At 36.8% G+C, this 14,241-nt stretch overlaps 2 pseudogenes across 1 annotated transcript; one reads left to right on the forward strand and one right to left on the reverse strand.

The window, feature by feature from the left end:
• The first annotated feature begins 2,352 nt into the window (after positions 1-2,352).
• LOC128581022 (zinc finger protein 37A-like) lies at positions 2,353-3,870 on the forward strand (annotated as a pseudogene). Its single transcript, XR_008378765.1, has 2 exons — positions 2,353-3,717; positions 3,800-3,870. The product of XR_008378765.1 is annotated as a zinc finger protein 37A-like (transcript).
• Positions 3,871-9,265: 5,395 nt separating this feature from the next.
• Positions 9,266-13,948, reverse strand: LOC128581023 (ran-specific GTPase-activating protein-like; annotated as a pseudogene).
• Positions 13,949-14,241: the final 293 nt, after the last annotated feature.

A 14,241-nucleotide genomic window follows, 5' to 3' on the forward strand; every position in this document is an offset into this window, starting at 1 on the left:
CCAGATTTCTTAGGAGGCACGCCTTGACCTTCCAAATAGTGCTCCCTGGTCACAAAGTGGCTTTCCTGGAGGTGCAGGAGCCATTCAACTCACCTCAAGGGTATCTGCCTGAGTTTGGCAGGTGCTCCAGAGCTGGTCATACATTAGGACTCTGTGCACTGTTCCTCTCAGTCGTCCTCCCACATGGCAGAGCCCTGCTGGTAGCCAAGTGGAATAGCAGTTCCACCCTGCCTGGTGCTTTAATCCTGGCCATTGGACTGTACAAGTTCACTTGGTTGCTGAAGCCCTACCAAGGCAGCTCCAGCAAGCATCCATGGCCAAAAACAAACAAACAAAAAAACCACACACAGAGGAAACCCAAAATACTGCAGGACAGGCCTTCCTGGTTTCTAGCCCTCCACCAGAGGGTTGGCTGTCCTCTGACCATACCCAGGCATTTGCCTTCTGGGTCAGTATTGTACTGTTTCTGACCTCCTTGTTGGCTCCTGAGGTCTCCTGCTGTTTCATCATGTCCCCCAAGGTGATATTTCTGGGCAAGATGCCCCAGCCAGATGGCTGGAGTCCTCTCTCCCATGTCTCACTGCGAGTGGCTGCTAAGATGTCTCTGGTCCACCATCTTGCTCCACCTCTCAACACATACTTAATTTTAAAGTTATTATTCAATGTGAAAGCCACTGTATGTGATCCACCTTACACAAACACATTAAGCCCTTAGATGAACAGAAACTTATGTTGTGGTTTACACAGACTTGTTAAAGACATTTAAATACTTATTTTCACATTAAATTAATAGCTACTATCATTATGTAATTAAATACATTTTATGCATACTTTTCGAATTGCACAATCATTACCATTTTACCATATTTATCTTTTTTTACTGAATTACTTTAAAATAAATTATAAAATAAATTATAGACATTCAACCAATAACTATTTCAGAATATCTATGTAGAGTGTTGAGAAGAAATACTAGGTAGAATAATAGCTGTCAGTAACGTAGTTGGGGGATGAAAACAGCTTCACGAAATATTTGAAAACTCAGTGTTTAACAAAGGATATCGTTATAGCATTGCATCTCATATTTATGTTTAAATGAATTATTCTAACAGTCCTTTCAAGTTTTTTAGTAAACAAAGCTGAAAGTGGTGGGGAGATTTGGGAAGGCAGCTTTCAGAAAACATTGTAGACTATAAGCCAATAATTAAAAAGCAATAAATCTAAGATTATGGACAAGAATTAACAGTTTATAAAGGAGAAACAGCTGGGGCAGCCCAGAGAAAAAGGTAATTCATTGTATACTTGTGAAATGATGGCTTGATTCTAATCTGAATTCAGATAGAAAAATATGTTTCCCTCAATGATACATTTTTAAAAATGTACTGTGTCTTTTTACTCAGGACAGTCAGTATAGTAGCATGGATACATTAGGGGTACAAACAGGCATGTGTAACCAAAAAATCTTAAAGGTAAATGGAAGTTTTAGGACAGGTTCATAATTCCTTAAGGTTTTCATGGTATATAGAGATGTGGAAATAAAGATATAAAAACAGGGTTGAGGATATTAAATCAAGGTTTGGGGGGAAAGTGAAAGAGAATTAAAACAAGGTTTGATGATAAGAAAAGCTTTCTTTTCAGACAGAATCTGAACTTTTTTTCCTTTTCAGATAGAGTCTTGCTCCATTGTCTGGTCTAGAATGCAAGTGGTGCCCTCATAGCTCACTTCAACTTCACACTCCTAAAGCAATCCTCCTGCCCCAGCCTTCCAAGTAACTGCGACTGGAGCCATGTGGCATCATGCCCAAATAATTTTTCTATTTTTTGTAGAGACAGGATTTCCCTCTTGCTCAGGCTGGTTTCAAACTCCTAGCCTCAAACAGCCCTCCCACCTTGGTCACCCAAAATGCTAGGATTAAAGATGTCACAAATGCTAGAACCCACCTGCCTGAGGGTTCTACTTTTGAACAACTGACAGAATAAAGGAAAAATACCATAACCAGAATACAACATAAATCTGATCCTGTGGCAAGGATGACTTATCTACTTACTGATTTTATTCTTAATGTTGCATACTTTTGTTCCTAGTGAATCAGAGATACAAACAGAATTAGAATCTGGATAATAGGACCATATCTTTATGAATTAGAATTCTTAGAAATTAGGTTTTTTTGCTGCCATATAGAATTTAAAAGAGGGATAATACTGGAAGGATACACACTGTTGTCATAATCTAGGCTTGAGGAGAAAATGGCTTAAGCTGGTCCACACGTTCAAACCTAATGCTAACTCTATTTCTCCCACATATCTTTGTGAATTAATCTTCCTTTTCACTCTATTTTTTATTTCATAATTAATACCAGTAGAAACTATTTAAGAAAGTTCAATGAGTTTAACAAAGGTAGAAAATGGCTCCATGATGATAAACATGAAAGAATTCATTCTGAGGAGAAATGCTGTGAATACCATAAAAATGGGAATGGCTTCCGTCTTAATGAAGTCCTTGTTCAGCATCAGAAAATTCAAATTTTGGAGCAATCTTTCGAGTACATTGAATGTAGGAAAACTTACCCTGAAAATTCACTCTTCCTTATACATAAGAGAGTTTGCACAGGACAGAAAACCTTTAAATATACTAAATATAGGAAAACTTTCTGTGATATGTCATCTCTTATTACCCATCAGCAAGCATATCCAAGAGAGAATCACTATGAATGTAATAAATGTCAAGAAAAATTCTTTGAGAAATCCATTCTCTTTGAACATCAGAGTATTTACCCTTTCAACCAGAAGTCAAATCTCACTCCAATGCAGATGACTCACTCACCTGACAATATCATTGAATATAATGAACGTGGGAGCCTTTTCAGTGAAAAGTTAGGCCTTGATGTACAACAGATAACACATCCAGGAGAAAACCACTAGGAGTGTCATGAATGTGGAAAATCTTTCAACCAGAAAGCAGCCCACACAAGACATCAGAGAACACACACACACAAGGGAAAAATCCTATGAATGTAAGGAATGTGGGAAAACCTTTTACAGGAATCCAGACCTTATTAAACATCAGAGAATTCACACAGGAGAGAAGCCTTATGGATGTCATGAATGTGGAAAATCCTTCAGTGAAAAGTCAACCCTTACTCGACACCAGAGAACACACACAGGAGAGAAACCATATGAGTATCATGAATGTGGGAAAGTCTTCTCATTTAAGTCGTTCCTCACTGTTCCTCAGAAAACACACACAGGAGAGAAGCCCCATGAATGTTGGGAATGTGGGAAAGCCTTTCTCAGAAAATCTGACCTCGTTAAACATCAGAGAATTCACACAGGGGAAAAACTTTATGCATGTATTGAATGTGGGAAATCTTTCTCTATGAAATCAACACTTACAAAACATCTAAGAATGCACATGGGTGAGAAACCCTATGAATGTATTCAATGTGGAAAATTTTTCTGCCACTACTTAGGTTTCTCAGAACACCTGAGAAGAAACCTTTTGGATGTAATGAATGTGGGAAAACCTTCCGTCAGAAATCAGCTGTTACTGTTATCAGAGAACTCACATAAAATAGAAACCCTATGGATGTAATGAATATGGAAGATCATTCTGTGTGAAGTCAAAACTCACTGCACATCTTAGAACACACACAGGGGAGAAACCCTGTGGATGTAATGAATGTGGAAAATCATTTTATGTTAAGTCAAAACTCACTGCACATCTTAGAATACACACGGGGGGAGAAACCTTATGAATGTATTGTTTGAAAATCATTCTATGTTAAGTCAAAACTTACTATTCATCAGAGAACACATTTGATGAGAAACCCTGTAAATACAATAAGTGAGGGCACTCTTAATGAATTCTAAACTTTGTAGAACAGAGAAGACAATGGGTGAGAAAAATATAATATAATATAATGATAACTTTGGCCAAAAGTTAGTTCTCATGAATTAAAGAAATGAATTTAGAGGGGATAAAACAATTTGAAGAAACAGAATGTAGGAAAACTCTTCTGGAATTTGTATGATGTATTATAACACAAAATTCAGAAAGTAGGAAAGACCCATTAGTGAATGAATATAGAATCTTTAGCCCAAAGTCAGACATTGTTAAACATCAGAGAATTCATACAGGGTAACTGCCTTTGTCACCATCCCTGGGGGAAAGAAGACTATCTATAGGCCAGAGAAAACCACAAAACTGTAGGAAACTATAGGAAAACATTTACTATGAGGTGATATTTTATTGAATATGTACAAGAAGTAGCTTCTCTGTGAATCTCACATAATAGATACTAGAGAAAATATTTTTGACTGTAATTTGTGAGGAAGTTTTAAGTTAAAATCTAAATTTATCATACAGCAGCGATATTGAATTGAAGGGTGTCTAGCAATTTGAAGAGATATGGAAAAAAGTTTTCTTTTTTCTTTCTTTTTTTTCTTAGAGACAGAGTCTCACTTTGTCACCCTCGGTAGAGTGCTGTGGTGTCACAGCTCACAGCAACCTCCAGTTCTTGGGCTTCGATGATTCTCTTGCTTCAGCCTCCTTAGTAGCTGGGACTACAGGCACCTGCCACATGCCCGGCTATTTTTTGTTGCAGTTTGACTGGGGCCGGGTTTGAACCTACCACCCTCGCCCTACTCACTGAGCCACAGGCACCTCCCATGGAAAAACTTCTCATTTAGAAATAGCATTTTACTTCGTTAAAATACAGTTTTCTTTATTGCTCAGACTGCTGTTTTCTCTATTTAAGATATGGATGTGAAAACATACCACACTGGAGGCAGTGATCATAAATAATTCAAAAGTTTGGGCGGCGCCTGTGGCTCAGTGAGTAGGGTGCCAGCCCCATATGCCGAGGGTGGCGGGTTCAAACCCAGCCCTGGCCAAACTGCAACAAAAAAATAGCCGGGCATTGTGGCGGGTGCCTGTAGTCCCAGCTACTCGGGAGGCTGAGGCAAGAGAATCGCGTAAGCCCAAGAGTTAGAGGTTGCTGTGAGCCGTGTGACGCCACGGCACTCTACCCGAGGGCGGTACAGTGAGACTCTGTCTCTACAAAAAAAAAAAAAAGTTTATTGCTCAGGTTTATTGCATATGCTAATCAAGGGAAGTTCTTTTGCCAGGAGTCCCAATAGCATGAGGGCTCACTGACATCTAGGTAGAGAAAGACATCTTGGTTCTGGGAATGTATCTAGGATAGAAGACTGGCAGCAGGATTTTTGAATCATCTTAGGGCAGACTAATTTGGGGTGACCTGTCACAAAATTGTGGAAAATGGGGTCAAAGTATGTTGCTTTGTATGCACCCTATGACATGTAGCAGAAGTGAGTGGGTCTGGATTGTTGGTGGTTTCTGCTCTTGCAGGTGTTTAACATTTTTCTGCTGTGAATGACTTGTTATAGTCAACTCCATTTCTCTACATACTAAAACACATGTTTCATATGTGGTGTAACTGTTTTTCTTTAAATGCATAGATACAACACTTAAGTGTGCAGCTTTTAAAAAGCACAAATAGATTCTGCTACTCTGTAGGATAGAGTATTTTGTAGTGGATCAATGGTTCTACTTAACAACTAGAAAAATAAATCATACACCAAAAAAAAAAAAAATGTGTGTGTGTGTATATTTAAATGCAGCTGATTGCTGTAGAAGCAAGGAAGATTAGAGCAGCAAAATTATGGAAAATAATAAATCCCAGAAAGTAAATGAGAAAAGTGTAGCTATTTTCCCTGGGATCACTTGCCAATTCTGCCTATAAGGAAGAACCGAATATTGAGCTTGGCTCAGGCAGAGGGCCATAGTTTGAAGTGGGGACCAGTAACCAGCAGAACTTTGTGTGATATAGACTGAAGTGAGAAAAAGTTGAAACATTAGAGACTTCAAGAACATAGCCAGTTTCTCAAGAAATTTTCAAAAGTCTGACACTGCATAGGGTAGGAGCCTGAAAAGTTAATCTGAAAAGAAGTAGGTTTTTTTGTTTTGCCTTTTGTAATACTGCAGAAAAGTGATTAGAATTCAGGAAATAGGATCGTTCTTTGGTGAACATGCTGGCAGTATAAAAGCCTTTTAGAAACAAAGTCATACCAGAAGTAGATTGTGCCTCATCACAACAGCAAAATACCTGATAATAGAAAACCTATTATAATAAAAACCCTAGAACTAGATGGTTTCACTGTAGTTATTCCAAGTTTTTAAGAAACAATAGCAAGCTTTTATAAACTTTTCTGGAGAAAGAACGATGGAATTTTTCTTTTTTTTTTTTTGTAGAGACAGAGTCTCACTTTATGGCCCTCGGTAGAGTGCCGTGGCCTCACACAGCTCACAGCAACCTCCAACTCCTGGGCTTAAGCGATTCTCTTGCCTCAGCCTCCCGAGCAGCTGGGACTACAGGCGCCCGCCACAACGCCCGGCTATTTTTTGTTGCAGTTTGGCCGGGGCCGGGTTTGAACCCGCCACCCTCGGCATATGGGGCCAGCGCCCTACCGACTGAGCCACAGGCGCCGCCCACGATGGAATTTTTCTAATTCATATTCTGAGGGCAGCTCAACCTTGAGACACAAACCTATAAAAGCCATTATAAGAAAATAAAGTTAGAGAACAATATCTCATGGATTTAGATGCAGAATCTTAAAATTGAAAAAAAACCCCAACCATATCTACAAATTGTATTGTGACCAAGTAATTTTTATTAGGGCAACCAAACAATGATTGATGTTAAAAAAATCAATGTGGTTTATTATAAAGACACTTGTATTAGGCTGTTTATCGCAGCCCAATTTACAATCGCTAAAATGTGGGAACAACCTAAACGTCCTTCAACCCAGCAATGGATTGGTAAGCTGTGGTATATATGTATACCGTGGAATATTATTCAGCCATCAAAAAGTGGAGATTCTGCAGCACTTGTACTAACCTGGATGGAGGTGGAACACATTATTCTTAGTGAAGCATCGCAGGAATGGAGAAGTATGAATTCCATGTATTCAACTTTGATATGAGGACAACTAATGACACAGTGGGGCATGGAGGAAGGGGAGACCAGACAGAGAAGGAGGGAGGGGGTGTGGGCAAGGAAAAGAAAAGAAGAAAATAGGGACTAATTCTCACATAAATTGGATTTAATTTTGACCAAAGTACATTACTTAAACATTAATTTTTTTTTTTTGTAGAGACAGAGTCTCACTTTATGGCCCTAGGTAGAGAGCCGTGGCCTCACACAGCTCACAGCAACCTCCAACTCCTGGGCTTAAGCGATTCTCTTGCCTCAGCCTCCCGAGTAGCTGGGACTACAGGCGCCCGCCACAACACCTGGCTATTTAAACATTAATTTTTAATTAAACTTGTTAATATGTTGTTTAGGATATTGCATCCTCATTTATAAGTGAAATATGTTTGTAATTTCCCCCTTTTAATAATATATTTTCAACGATTTTATTATCAGGTATATCCAGATTAAATAGAATGATTTTGAAGTATTTCTTCTTTTTCTATTGTCTGTAAGATTTGGCATGATCTGTTTTTTTGAATTTATCTTTTACTTTTATTTATAAATATTAGTTGTCTATTTTTTTGAGACTTTGGGAAAAAAAAGAAGTTAATTGATCCATACTGAACCTCAGAGTCAAAGCATTCTATAATAGACATACTTTTATCTGACAATGTGAATGTTACTTTCTTTGCATTATTATTATTATTGCTTAATATTTCGATGCAGCAATTGTATGATTTCTTTTCTGAACGTATTTATTGTTGTTTGTTCTTTATGAAGTTTTTGTTTCTAGTCCTTATCTTAAACATTGTTATTGTTATTAAATTTTAAGCCTTTTTAATTCTGTGAAGGCAAAAGTGGAAACCTAATAAACACATGTATATGTAAAAAAATTTCTTATTGTTACATGTTAAGAGAATATTATTTACATGTTGGATTAAACGAAATAAAGTCCTTAAATGAAAAAAATAATCAATGTGGGCTTGCATTCCTCTTCCTCTTACACTCCCTTTCCGCCTTTGATGTTTCTGTTCTGTCTTCCTTCCCCAGAGGGGAGTAGTCAGAACAGGCTTGCCATGGGAAATGAGTGGGGTCGTGGTGATGTGCCTGCTGGCACCAAGAGTGCTGAAGTAATGTGGTGTGGAAGTAGCAGGAGGAAGTGGTCAGAATTGTTGAGAAATTTGTAACATTGAGTAAATAAGTTCCTGTATTGAGGATGAGAACCAGGCTTCTCACCCTTGGAGAAGTTACTTATTAATGACAGGACGGAGGACAGCTAGAAAACCCTGGAATGTTGGACTGGAAAAAAACTCATGTCTTAAATAAATGGAAGCAATAATTATAAGATGTGTGTTCACACACATGCATATATTTTGTGACTCTGTTGTTAGGACCTAAATATGACTCAATAGCAGTGAACACACCTGTGCCAAGTAAATAGCTCCTAAGTGCTATTCACCAAAAAGGGAACCAGGGCTCTGGAGTGATGGCTAATTTCAGTTCAAGGACAAGGAAAAATACAAGTTCATAAGATGAATCTAAATCATCTTATTTACCAGAGAGTAAGAGAATACTCAAAAGAAGCATGTAGACATGTCAAAAGGAGAAGAAAGTGGCTTGGTGCCTGGAGCTCAGCGGCTAGGGCACCAGCCACATACACCATGGAGGTGGTGGGTTCAAATCTGGTCCAGGCCTGCCAAACAACAATGACAACTACAATCAAAAAATAGCCAGGTGTTGTGGCAGGTGCCTGTAATCCCAGCTACTTGGGAGTCTGAGGCAAGAGAGTTGCTTGAGCCCAAGAGTTTGAGGTTGCTGTGAGCTGTGACACCATAGCACTGTACTGAGGGTGACATAGTGAGACTCTGTCTCCAAAAAAAAAATATATATATATATATTTTTTAGTATATATATATACTAAATATATATATATTTTTTAGTATATATATATATATATATATATATACTCCTATATATATAAAGGGAGAAGAAAGTCTTGTTGGAGAGTTTTCACAGGCCAACTTTGAGAAAGTTTGAGCATCAAAAATAATCATAGTAAAGGAATACTGAAGAGTTAATATGGCAATCCACTATTTATAATGAGGTAAAGAAATGGATGAATACATGGAGGATAAGGAAGAGACATTCTTTTTTTAATGTTGGAATTCAGTTCTTTATATAAAGTCTCTTGTAAAAACAAAACAATAAAAATAGCTGAAAAGGAGGGGCAGAACAAAATTAAAAAACAAAGAAAAGAAATGGAAAAAGACGATTTATTGCTTCTCCCCAGCTTCCTGCATTTCAGCTACTTTTTCCACATTATTGTTTTTGCCTCATTCTTTCTTGCCTCTTCTTTGACCTCTTTCCTGCATTCTTCAAAGGTTGTTTTGCATTTCTGTGCATTCTCAGCATTTAGGAAGCGGATGGCCAACAGCTCTGACTTGGGACACTCATTGGCTAGGTTGGCATGGGTGTTCCAGACCCAGGTGCATTCACTGCCTGCATTGGGCTTCAGCTTCATCATCAATGTGAGTTAGCAGTTGGTGCAGATATTCAGCATCTTGTCCCTCCTCATGAGGAGGCAGATGGTCCCTTTCTCCTTGTGCTTTAGGAGGCTGACATCACCAGTGCCTTGTCCCTTCCATTCTGGAAGATCCTTTTTGGAAGCAAATTGGAATAGCTTTGTACCCATTTTAAAAACTCCTCTCCATCCTCCTCATCCTCTTCCAGCATTTTAATTCTTGCTCAGGAAGAGAAACTATTGGCTCAAACTGTGGGTCACGGTTGGACTTACCTGTGTTCCGAGTGGTAGTATTGGGGTCCTTATGAGTGCTCTTGGTGGCCACGACAGCGTGACAGCAGCTGCAGGAAGCGGGGCTGGCTTAGTCGTCGCAGGCTCCACAGCCTCTCAGGGGCCACTTGTTAACGCTTTCCCTGGCGCTGGCACCTCCTGCCTGACCACTCTTCCCTCTACCAGAAAGATTTTCTTTATAGCAGAATGCCAACTAATGTATGAAGAATAATAGAAATAGGAAAACATCATTTTGCAACTATCTTAGCAGTGTTTGACTGAGAGGGGAGTAGTTGCTCTTATAGGCCAGACTTTGTGGGTAAAGGTTTGCTGAAGAACAGGATATTGGCATAATCTCCTCACAAACTACTAATCAGCTACAAAGGTAGAAATGATAATTTTGTGGTAAGGAAAGTTGGCAGACAGCTACATGATCAGGTGATGAAAGGCACTTCACCAGTTGTGGGACGGGTCAGCATCATGTGCCCCTGACAAGATGCACCGAGAAGAGCCAGCATCCCTTGTGTGATTATTCTTAAGGAAACATGACCAGCATGTTGTTATGAGGAAACACTAGAAGAACCTATTTGAAAGGTTATCATACAAAGTGTAAGGCATGTATTTTTTTTTTTTTTAATCCTGTCAAGGACATAAGAGGAAAAGCATTGACAAGCTATTCTAGATTAGAGGAGACTAAAGATATTCAATAGTAAGTACAAAAAGGAAAAATAGACATTGTTAGAACAGGTGGGAATGTTTATCAATATTTATTTCCTGACTTGAATAATTCCTTAGTGGTTTATAGGTTAATGCCCTCATTTGGGAAGAATACATATTAGAACATGTAGGTGTATTATACACATGGAACTACATGTCTGCAACTCATGTTCAGATGTTTTGGAAATAATTGTGTGTTCCTAGAGAGAGTACCTGCAAGTGTACAGCGGACAGAGATGGAATAAATGCAGTAAACAATTGGGGGACTTTGAATGAGGGGAATATGGGAGTTTTTAAGTTTGGAATCCTTTAAAATTTTAAAACATTAAATTGATATAATCTACCACATTCATACAGAAAAAAGAGGGAAGCTATGTGATTATCTCAATAGATGCAGACAACTTAAAATTTTACACCAATTAATGATTTTTTTAGACCCTAAGCTAGGAATGTAGTGAAGGGAAGTTCAATAACAAAACCAACCTACAACAAATATATTTAATAGCTAAGTACTGAATTAGGTTTTCTTGATAAACAATGATTGTTATCATTATTTCTTTCAACATTGAATTGAAGGTTCTAGATAGACCAATAAGGCATGAAAAAGGAATGAAGGGTCTAAGAACTGGAAAGTCTGAAAAAAAATTTGTATTTGCTGATAACATCGTGTACATAAAATAAAGAAAGTATGGAGATGTTATTAGAAATAAGTGAATTTGGGCTGGGCATGGTGGTTCATGCCTGTAATCCTAGCACTCTGGGAGGCCAAGGCAGGTGAATTGCTTGAGCTCAGGAGTTCAAGACCAGCTTGAGCAAGAGTGAGACCCCTGTCTCTACTAAAAATAGAAAAAGCTAGCCAGGTGTGGTGGTGGTGCCTGTAGTTCCAGCTACTCAAGAGGCATGGCAAGAGGATTGCTCAAGCCCAAGAGTTTGAGGTTGCTGTGAACTATGATGCCACAGCACTCTACCCAAGATGACAGAGAGAGATTATGTCTTCAAAAACAAAGAAAAAGAAGTAAGTAAATTTACTGTAGAATAAATAAAATTGTATTTTTAGATATAAACAATAAAGTAAATAAACTTCAAAAAACAGAAAACAAAGTTAAAATGTGATAACAGAACATCTGTATCCACCTAGGATAGACTAATAGAAACCAAATTATCCTCCTGCCTAAAACAACCAAAAATAAAAAAGAAATCTAGACATTAATATAAATATATGTTTACTGAAATAATATTTGTAGCAGTACTAGAGGAAACAATTGTTTTCAAGCCACTAGAGATCAGGCAGTGAAGGGGAGTAATCCCAGCAGATAATGGATATGTTCCCTATCTTCAAGTTAGGGTGAAAGTTATACAAGTGTATTTATCAAATTTCATTAAGTTGTGTACTTTAAATATATATAATTTTAATACTGTTAAATTGCTGTTATTAGTAAATTTATAATAGAATATCCTGAAACATTAAGTACTAGAAACCTGAAAACTTCAGTATAAAGTTGAGAGATGTTAAAAACGTAAATAAATATGTACTGATAACTTTGAAGGCTAATTTATTTACAAATTGAGTGGTAAATTTAGTATATTCCTAATCACCATTTAACAGTAGGTTTTTGTTGGAAATTAATTTGGGATTTAAAATATATATGCAAATGCAAATGATCAGTCATAGTTAAGGCAACCTGAAAATAGCTAAATAATGCTGGATATAGACTGTTAGATATCAAGAATTGCTATAAAACTGTAGTTATTTAGTATGTAGGCACAAGGCTGAACACTGTCCAGAAACAGGACAAACATTGGTAATTGACAAAGGTGGCACTGCAATGTTGTGTAAAAGTGACTTCTTAGATGGTGCTGTGTTAACTGGCTCTTTGCACGGAAAAAAATATTTTGATTCTGATCATTCATCATACACAAAAATCAATTTCATATAGATTGCAGATATAAATGTAAAAAACAATGCAACACTTTTAGAAAAAATATGGGTGATCTTCATGATCTTGGCCAAGACATCTTTAATAAGAAACAAAAACTAATCATAATTAAAGTGACTATATTATAATTAAGAACTATTGTGTGCCAAAACACAACACACAGAGTGAAAAAGCCAGTTGTAGAGTGGGAGAAGATGATTGCAATGCAGATATTTAACCAAAAGGCTCATACTGAATATATAAATAACTCCTACAAATTAATAAGCAAAAATCAGGTAGAAAAATAAGATTTTAACATATTTTACAAGGTATATTCAAATGGTCAATAAATGTGTAAAGTTGCCTAATTTCATTAATCATAAAGGTAAGGCAAATTGTAACGAAAATTTAATACCAACATACATCCCCCAGAAGAGCTAAATGTTAAAAACAAAATACCAAGTGATGATGAGGATAATCAACTGAGTGGGAATGCATACTCTTTGGATTATACATTATAATTAGATGGCAACAACGTCTATGTATGTACATTGTTGCCATGCAATTATACTCCTAGACATTTAACAAAAATAGAAACATATGTTGACCGAAATAATATTCATAGCAGTACTAGTGACAACAGTCCAGAAGTAGAAACAGCATAAACGTCCACCAGCACTAGAATGAATATGTAAACCATGATCTATTCATTTAGTTGGATATCTGTACCAGTGAGAAAGAATGAACTACAACTACATGCACACAAAAGAATGATATGACTTCATTTATATATATTCAAAAGCAGACAAGTCTAATCGTGTTAGAATTTTGGATAGTAATTGATAGGGTAGTTTTGGGTTTCAGGGCTTGATGTGAGGTCACTCCTCTGGTGCTGATAGTGTTCTGTTTCTTTATCTGGGTTTTGTGGGTAAAATTTATTATTTATGGTTGTTTACATAGCATTACAATTAACATTTCAATATAAATATTCCTTAATAATTCCTTTTTATTACATTCAATAATACATTCAATTATTATTCAATATTCAATATAAATATTCCTTAATAATTCCTTTTTAATATATTGTATTAACATTTCAATACAAATATTCCCTATATAATATTCAATATATTTATATTGAAAATTGAATGTATTAACATTTCAATATAAATATTCCTTAATAAAAAGCAAAAAGTTTAAACATTGTCTCATATCCCTCCAGTAGCTAGCCTTTTCATTTAAAAACACACAACATAAACCTAATAACAGATTAGGACAAAAGTGAGTACATTTTCAAAGAATCCCTGTATGGTAAGTGCTTGTGTATGAGTGCGCTACTTGACATTTTGCTTATCTTTGGTTTATATATAGAAATACAATGTAGAGAATTTGTTCCCTTTGTTACTTTATGACAAATATTAGTACATTCTTTTACAGTGAGTGGCAACCAACTTTTTAATCTTAACTATGAAGTTTACATTATAAGTGAAAACAATGTTTCACAGTTTTCAAATTTACCATAACTCATACATGTTTGCTCAAATATGTATTTCTTGACATATAAATGTGGATATGACTAATGTTTTTGTATTACCTCTTCAGGAATAGAGATGGGGTTATCCTGGAAGCTTCTGTGGAATGCTATCTTTTCTGATGGCATGGATCCCCTTGACATACAGGAGAGGTCCAACGTTTGTCCTTTTCTTTCTTTCTTCCTTTCCTTTCCTTTCTTTCTCTTTTCCTTCATTTCCTTCTTTTCTGACTTCATTTTCAGAGAAGATTACTTTTATAGAAAAACTGAGCAAAAATATGCCCATATACTCCA

The sequence above is a fragment of the Nycticebus coucang genome, chromosome 3 (assembly GCF_027406575.1).
Source record: "Nycticebus coucang isolate mNycCou1 chromosome 3, mNycCou1.pri, whole genome shotgun sequence".
NCBI lineage: Eukaryota > Metazoa > Chordata > Mammalia > Primates > Lorisidae > Nycticebus > Nycticebus coucang.